Raw genomic sequence first — 9866 nt, forward strand, 5'->3', positions numbered from 1 at the left:
ATCTTTATAAAAATATATTTTCTTCAGATGTAATATAGATTTTAATGAGTTAATATTAAATTAAACTCATTTGAATTACGGTTGGAACGAGAATAAATAATCTCCAAAACTTTAGAAATTACATAATCGTCGCGGAATATTTCTCTAATGAAGTTACAAATCAATACTTCATCGTTTATTGTTGTTGGTATTCATTGGTATCTATGGGGCGTATGATATTGATGCTTGAGGTACAAATTGTGGTGTTGAGGCTTGCAATGTGGTTGTTGTTGTTGGTGATACTAGTGATGTTGGTGCTGTTGTTGTTGTTGCTGATACTGGTGGTGATGTCGGTGCTGGTTATGCTACTGGTGCTGCTGATGCTCTTAGATTTTGCACCATATTCTCCAAAGCCACTATTCGAGCGCGAAGCTCGTTGACTTCTTCTACTATTCTGGGATGATTGGCGGTTCGGACGAGTGGATGAATAAGATTTAGAATTCTAGATAATATATAATCGTTGCGAACTGTTCTGAAAATGAGGGTAAAAATGGTGTTTCAGACTGGTTCGTCGGTAAGTGCTTCAGGTTCTTCGCCAATAGGGCAATGTGGTGGGTGAAAAGGATCACCTTCTTCATTTCTCCATTGATTAAGTCGACTACGAACCCATCCCCAATTCATCCAGAATAGATGATGGCTGATTGGTTTGTTTGTTCCGGTTACGCTGCTTGTGGAGCTCGATGAGTTCGAGGTATCCATATTATGTGTTTGGAATAGGGTTTGATATGAAATGGGTATTGGATACTGAATGATATATTCATTTCCTTGAATACGTATATATAGCAAAAAGATTTTCGTGAGTTACGGAGGAAATTTAGGAAAAGTGTTAGACAAAGTTTTACTGGATAGATATGATAAGATATGATTTGTCTGTACATCATCTATGCAATAATTGCAGTGTGACGTGTCGAGACTTTGAATAATAAGAAAGTGATTTCCAACAAGGATTGATAGATATAATTTCGATTAAAGACTTTCAATTCGTAGTGGCCTATTCATGTCTAGGGGCTTGAGCTATATGATCCTTTAAATCGGTAATCCAAACCCTTCCATTCTAGAGTTTCGTAGACGCCACTCGTCAAGAAAATTTAATGATAAAAAATAACGAGAAAGCAAAGATTTTGAAAGTAAAGAATATGAATAGTAGAGATTTCAAGAATCATGGTTAACCTTTCATGTAATACGTATGTAATACACAAAACCATGATAGATGACAAAGGAATGTCGAGAATTTCAATAATCATGAGTGACAGCCCTCGGTGTTTGTAATGATAGGGTTCATGCTAGTCATCCTAAAAGAATGAGAGAAGGAAGGTTACAAGCATTCTAAGGAAGACGTAAGGCAAGAGGTAAAAGTATAGATAACAGATAGCAAGATATTAAGAGATAGGCAATTAAAACTAAGGCAGGAAAGGCTATAGTCCTAAGGATTGCTAAGGCACCCTAGCTAACATATAAGGCACATATAAAATGCAATCCTGGTTCTCTATAACAAACTGCTCTGATACCATTTATGTCACACCCTCAAATAGGGCCTGGGTATTTTTGACTAATTATATCAAATCACAGTTGTATAAACGAGAACGACTCTATATGAGATATTTTATTGAGTTTTGCAGCAGAAGATAAATAGATTACATTGTATTTAGAGCATTAAATGTTATTAAATGAATTGGTAAGTAATGCATGAAGACTCCAAGCATGGCAAGAAATCATCATCAAAGCAGCAGATATACAGCGGAAGCAATATTTAAGTACCTGAGAATAAACATGCTTAAAAAGTCAACACGAGGTTGAGTGAGTTCATAGGTTTGTCATAAATAATGATTTCAGTAATAGATCACAAGATTTAATAAAATACGATATATCATGTATATCAAAAGCATGCCATGAGCGTATAATATCAAAACTAAATGATTTTACCCCGTAACAATATATATGTAATTGTCGAGATCATTATTATACCACCAATTGACATGAGGTCAATAGTGCGAGACGTTACTCCCAATAGCGCTATCTATAATAATTCAGTTTGCCACTTTAATTCATCTAGTAATTAATGATATTACAAAGCAGGGTTTTGTATGTTTCAAATGAACACAATAAAAATACTCATGTTGGTCGCATAATAAGTTTGTACTTGTGTCTATCAGTTATAAAAACAGAATATGTATTCTCAGCCCAAAAATATAGATAAAAAGGGAGCAAATGAAACTCACCATACGATACGATAGTTTGTAGTAAATATGAATAGGATGACACTGAAGAAGTACAGTGTTGACCTCGGATTCACGAACCTATATCAAGTATATATTAACACTTATACTTGTAATCGAATAAGTTTATATATATTATTTCAATTGTTATATATTTCTATATATATACTTTTAAATATATTCTATATATAAGTATTTGTTTGATAAAATGATTTTAATAATGATAATGAATAAAGAGTTGTATCATTTTGTAATAATAATAATAATAATATTCATAATGATACTAGTAATAAAAATGATAATAATAATAATATAGTGTTAATGAGAGCAAAAATAATAATTTTTGTAAAAATGATAATAATGATAATACCTTTTAATAATAATACTAATAAAGATAGTCATATTAGTAATAATAATAATAATGATAACATTAATAATAATACTTATAAATATAAAATGATACTAATACTACTAACAATGATAATAATAATAATAATAATAATTTCTATTGTTTTCAAAATAATAATAATAATAATAATAATAATAATAATAATAATAATAATAATAATAATAATAATAATAATAATAATAATTCTAATCATAATCATAATCATAATAATGATAATAATATTTAAGATGATAATAATAATGATAGTTTTAATAATAATACTAATAATCTTAATGATACTACTAATAATACTTATAATGATGTTAGTAGTAGTAGTAGTAGTAGTAGTAGTAGTAGTAGTAGTAGTAATAATAATAATAATAATAATAATAATAATAATAATAATAATAATAATAATAATAATAATAATAATAATAAAGATGAAAACTACCTTAGAAGGGCTTCTAAAAAAATATGCCACAAACCGGGCTCGAACCCGAGACCTCTCGCTCACACAAACACCCTAACCAACTGCTCTGTTTATACATTTCTGTTTTAAAACGTAACCAAATATATATAACTAGTTTCTTTCTGTATCCTTTTTTTCGTGAAATCAAATTGACCAGAGAACATCAACAACCATAACAATGAATTTATGGTTTCGTTTAAGACTTGTAAACAAAACAGAACAACCAAAAAAATGGGTTTCTTGATTAACAGAAAAAGAAAGGAAAGGAATTAAGCAGCTACAGCAAACGTGATGAACACCACGAAGAACTCAAAATCGAATTTCAACGTTTAGGACGTTTTAGACTAATATTTCAACACGAAAGTGGTAGTAAATCGTTTCTAGAAACTTTCTGAGCAATCAATTGAACTTAAAACACAAAAGGAGTTCGAATTTTAATGAAGAACATTCGGTTGACTTTTAAATTTTGAAGTTTGACTCGAAAATTTGAACATGATATAATGAATTAGGTTTTGGGATTTTACAGGAATTTTAATTACAGGATTTCAAACACGACTACATTTATAGAATTTAAAATTGGATTCAATTTCTGGGTTTTTGAAAATATGAACCATAACAGAGGTATATCGCTGTTTTAAAAAAAATAAACAATTAAATGATTCTGTTTTTCTTCAATAATTAATAGCAATATATAGAGTGCTTGTGAGTGATTGATACAGATTATGTGGATGTCGACTAGATCACAGCAGGATGAAAAATAAAAAAAATTCAAAATCAATCACGATTGAATTAAAAAAATAAAAGCAAATAAATAAAAAAAATGTAGAAGTCAATAACAGAAGGAAAAATAAATAAAAAAAATTATCACAATAAATTAAAAAAATAAAAATTTGTATCACGATGACTTATAAAATTAAAAAGCAGAAAAAATATGGGATGCAGATATGGAATTCACGATTTAATAAAAAAATTCAAAGGAAGATATACCTAATTTACCTAATTTATATTAATACTTAATATTAATAAAGTAATAATACTTTTAATAATAATAATAGAATTAATAATAATAATAATAATAATAATAATAATAATAATAATAATAATAATAATAATAATAATATTAATAATAATAATATTAATAATAAAAAAATTATATTAATAATAACAATACTAATAATAATAATAATAATAATAATAATAATAATAATAATAATAATAATAATAATAATAATAATAATAATAATAATAATAATAATTTTAACAATAATAATAATAATTTTTTTAATATCATTAATACTAATAATAATATTAAAAATGATAACTAATAATAATATTAGTAACAATAATAATAATAATACTTAAATGATAATACTAATACTAATGTTAATGATATATATTAGGTTAATGATATTACTAATCTTATTAATCATAATAAATGATAAATAATATTAATTTTGATAATAATAATAATATTAATAATAATATTGTTTGTCAATACTGATAATGATAATTGTAAATGATAATGTTAATATTATTAAATATTATATTAATAATAATAATATTAATTAATACTAATGTATTATTATTTACAAATAATTGTTCGTGAGTCGTCGGAACTAGTCGAAGTTATGTTTAAATTCAGTCGGAAATTTCCGGGTTGTCACACGTTAAGCTCGCCCTTATCATAAGGTAACATAAATAAATCTCATTTATTCCTAAGACATGTAAGAACTCTCCTCCGAACCACCCTAACTAAAGTTACTGTTGGGGGAGAATGTGTGTTAACATGGGATTATGCTTAATGACTATACTAATCTTAACCCATAACAATAAGTGCTTTGATGATGACATATGCATATAACTAAAGGTGATGGTAGACATCTTGACATAAATAAATAAGTTCACTAATCCACACTTGCTCTAGCAAAAGACCAAAATCAAAGAAAGCTTGAAATGAAAGAAAATGGTACACGGCTAAACCACGGTCGGCCGCAGGTTAGACCGTGGAGACTTGCATCCAGATTTACAAAATCTGAGTTGCTCGGTCGACTCCACGTGTAACGACCCTGGATTTTCCAATGTTTATTTGTTAATAATTATTATTATTAATACTTGTGATTAAACGAATGTATGTTATTACATTTACATGTTGCCATGATTGCCCGAACTTGACTTTAATTGCCCGAAACGTCTTTGTGACACCCGAAACTTACACGAATAATATTTTCAAGTATTATTTACATTCATGATTAAGTTTTATTAATCATTTTGATTAACTATGGTTATTAGTTAATTACTTAGGCTTTAATTGGATTTATTTGTTAATTAATTGAACTTGGGCTTTTATTAGTGTTATGGACTCATGATATTGGGCTTATAAGCCCACCCTACATCTTACAAGGATTATTTAGCCCATGTCTTTCATGTGTAAGTATCACTTTGGAATGGAACTTGTTAGTTTGCTACTTGAAGAATCTAGTCACATAATACTTACAACACCTTCCCATGCATACACCTCTTATTAACCACCTTTTAGAACCTTTACATGCAAGGACCTAGTAGACTAATCCCTCCCCCTTTTTTTGAACCCAAACCGTCGGCTAGATGGGATAGAGGGAGAGATCAAAATTTTTTTTTTACTTATCACTTGTATACTCTTCATTTCTCACACACACTTTAACTTGCATCTCAACTTCTCTCTCTTTTCTCTCTCAAATTGTAAGTAGCAAGGCTTGTGTTCTTCCTTTTCTTTTCTCCAAAAACCGAACCACACATACACATGCATCATCATCATCTTTTGTTACTTGTTGTTGTTTACTTACTTTGTTACTTGTTTCATGTTGTTGTTGAGTACTTACTTTGTTGTTGTTATTCTTTACCAATTACTAAGAAGCAAACTTTCTAGTTTGATTCTTCTTTTATCTTGTATTTACAAGAACACTCAAGAACTAACTTACTAGTTATGTTCTACCTTTATTGTTTCAAAAGATTTAGAGTTCATGTGTTGCAAATCATACTTGTAAGTCATGTTAGTAAACTTTAAAGTTTACTTTCTAAAGATCAAACTTTGGTTTAAATCTTTAAAATATGAACAACCCATGAATTTGTTTCTTGTTCATTTAGATTACTAATTCATTTACTTGGACTTTAATTTTGTGATTATTGGTTGTTGTTGGTCAAGTACTACAAGTTAGTCTTGATCTCTTTAATCTTGAACTAAAAGTTAACTTTGAAAGTTCAAGAACACACAAGTAAGCTTTCTTTAATTATAACTTTGTACACTTATGTTAGATCTAGACTTTTGAGTCTTGGATCTTCAAGATCAAACTAAGAACTATGTTCTACAACTTAAGATCTTGATTTCATAAGTTCACTTTCAAGTTTGTAACTTATTATTAGTTTTAAAGTTCATGTATGTGTTAGATCTAAGACTTTGATGTAACTTTGGTTCATCAAAACACTTGCAACACTTAAGTGAGTTGTGCTTCATGTCTTAGACTTACACCAGGGTTATGATGGTCAAACCTTGGTGAAAATAATGCAAACATATCAACGAGTTGTACACTTGAAGCTATATGCATCAAGGATGAGAACCGTGATAAGCATCGAGCACCAAGACCACCGGAACCCACTATTTTTCTGTTTTCTGTCTTCTGCCTACTGTTTTTCTGGGTTCTGTAACAGACCAGTACACTTGGGCTACTGTAACCTTGATTTTCAGATATATATTTTCGAGTAGATAATTTTTCATATAGGACTCGTCTTAATCCGAGTTACAGTTTAGGATTTATGGCCCTCCGATCGTCACTATGTCCTTTTAACGTTGTGCAGAAATTTCTGACCTACTCGCACTTAGACTGTCGGCACGGTCAAACGAAGATGAGTTTGCTTCTGTAAATTTTACCACACTTAAAGGACTCATATACGGAGCCATGGCCACTAGTCACACCTTAATTCAGTAAGGATAGAGGCTGTGGTGACTGATCGAAGTCAGCTTTTGTTTTAAACTACTTTCATGAACGAAACTTACTTTACGCCTTTTGTTTGATGATGAATGATGATGACCCTTAAGACCTTATTTACATACTTTTAAACCTGTTCGGACGATTTACTGACTTAGTACTATTTGACTTACGTTGAGGACCCGTTTGGACAACCTTCCTTACTTGCTTACTTTCCGAGTCATACTTTACCGCTACTTTATCATTGTGAGTTATAGCATTCTCTTTTTACTTTAACTTATTTTGGGAACTGAGAATACATGCGGATTTTATGTTTTACATACTAGGCACGAGTACTTAAACTTATATATGTGTGGGTTATACAACGACAGAAACATTCCCTTTAGCTCGGTAACGTTTAGTCATTGGTTTTTGAACCGGTGAACACAAATCTTAGATATGGATCCATAGGGTTTGACATCCCCACTCGGGCTAGTAGCGCTAGTATTTAATGAGTATTTAATACTTCGTAAACATACGCACTTGCCAAGTGTACTTTCAGGGGGTATAAATGTTAAGTTAGTTACCAAGTGCCCACGGTTAACATATACTTTATCATACTGTTTTGAAACGCTCTTTGTAGTACTGAAATCTCGTGGCCTACCTTACATACTATTATACTTAAACTATAGCTCACCACCCTTTGTGTTGACGTTTTTAAGCATGTTTTTCTCAGGTGCTTAAGGTTATTTGCTTCCGCTGTCGTGCTAGTCTTGCTGTAGACACCCGCTGCTCTAGTGTTATCACCGCATGAACTGTTTATCTTGCATTCAAACTTTAATACTTTTGAACTATGTTTTGTAACGACCTAAGGGTCATATACATTTATTCATGCTTGCTATTCGTAGAAGCATACTGTTGGTGTAAAACAATTGACGTCGGTTATGACGTCATCTTTTTATCGTGAATGCAACTTCTTTTATTACAGCATATAGTACTTAACCTTGTAATGATCCTGTTGTTGATGATTCGTACACGATGGTTTTGTACGGGGCATTACATTTGGTATCAAAGCATTGGTTGTAGGGAATTAGGTTGCATTAGTGAGTCTAAGACCGACCCGAGTAGGATTCACTAATAGGACTAATCTACAACTTGCTAGTTTACTTGTTTCCGCTGAACTTACTGCATGCTGCTGCTTACTTTTACTGCTATATGCCGTATGCTATTACATGATTTCACTACTGAATGATATTACTTGCTTTCAATTGCATGCTACTTCTGTACGATTCGTTATTATTGCCATGCTACTTATTGTTATACATGGTTTAAGCTGTTGGCCAAATACGTGCTTGCTTTATGACTTACTGACATGGAAAATTTATTTTTCCTTGTTCAGATGTCGGATGTTCCACCTGCTATCGTTTTAGGCAGTTTAGACTCGTCAGTCACCCCACCTGCTGCTGCTGCCAACACACCGATCCCGATATGCACCAGTGCCCCCGGCGCTTCGTCTTCCGGAGCTAGTAATAGTGCGCCGGCACCAGTGGCTACTATTGACGGACACGTGGACCCTACAGAGATTCCAGCTCCGTCTGCTCCCGGACCCTCGGAGTCACAGCCTCGCATCATTGGTGTTGTGATTCCCGCGGAGTTCGGGGAAAGGCCATTCCGTAACCATATGAGCATGTCGTGCTGACGCACTCCTAATGGACGTTTAGTGCCGATTCCGCCAGGCAGATACAGATAGATGATGGCCGCCCACGGACGGCCAGTTCAGCCACCCGTACAGCCACCACATGATTTGGATGACTCATCATCCGCCGATTCTTCATCAGATGACTCTTCCTCGGACGACTCCAGTGATGATGAGGACCCTGCTGATATACCTAGACAGGCACCCTCCACCCCGCCGAAGAAGCGGTACCGTTTTGATGGCACCGTCATTCCAGGGGTGAATGGAGGTCGTGCTTTCATTGACGCATTTGGTCGGCGTCGTAGGGTTACTGCTCGTAAGCGGCTTGTGCCGTACCCTGCCGACCTACAAGTGCGTAAGACACCCCATTACGTACTGACTATTTCTGGAGCCGGAACGTATGCATCCCGTTTCGTGCTGTCTGCACCACCCGCACCACCGGCACCAACCGCACCACCCGCTCCACCCGCACCATCCGCACCACCTGCACCGCCTGACCCACCATCTCCCTCTAACGAGGAACTGAGGAGGGAGGTGGGAATCCTCCGTGCTCGGGTTACTGAGCTCGAGGAGCAGTTGGCTCAGGTTTTAGACATTCTACACCTACCTTCACCGTAGGACCTTTTGTATTAGATTTCATGGTGTAATCTAGTTGTAGTTTCATATTTCACTTATGTATTGTACGAATCTATCATGATGTATGAAACTTATTATTAATGAATGGAAACTTTGTGATGTTACTTTTTGCACAAGTGTTCTATTTACGTTACTGTATGTTATTTTGCGGTACTTGTATCAACTTGCGTTACTTAATTAACATGTGTTGTGCCGTTTACATGTTGGTTGTTATATACTATATAATTATATATTGAATGCTGGATTTTGACTTGATTCAAAATGTTTGTATAGAACACCATGGCTAACAGTCGATCCACACCTACTGCTGCTCAAATTGAAGAGATGATCCAAGAACGTGTAGCCGCAGCCATTGCGGAAATGCAACCCCAAGCTCTACCGCCACCGCCACCACCACCAGTTATTCAACCCGTTCGAAATGGGTGTACTTACAAGGAATTCCAGAACTGTAAACCACATAACTTCAGCGGCACTGAGGGAC

This window comes from Rutidosis leptorrhynchoides, chromosome 11, assembly GCF_046630445.1.
Source record: "Rutidosis leptorrhynchoides isolate AG116_Rl617_1_P2 chromosome 11, CSIRO_AGI_Rlap_v1, whole genome shotgun sequence".
Classification (NCBI taxonomy): domain Eukaryota; kingdom Viridiplantae; phylum Streptophyta; class Magnoliopsida; order Asterales; family Asteraceae; genus Rutidosis; species Rutidosis leptorrhynchoides.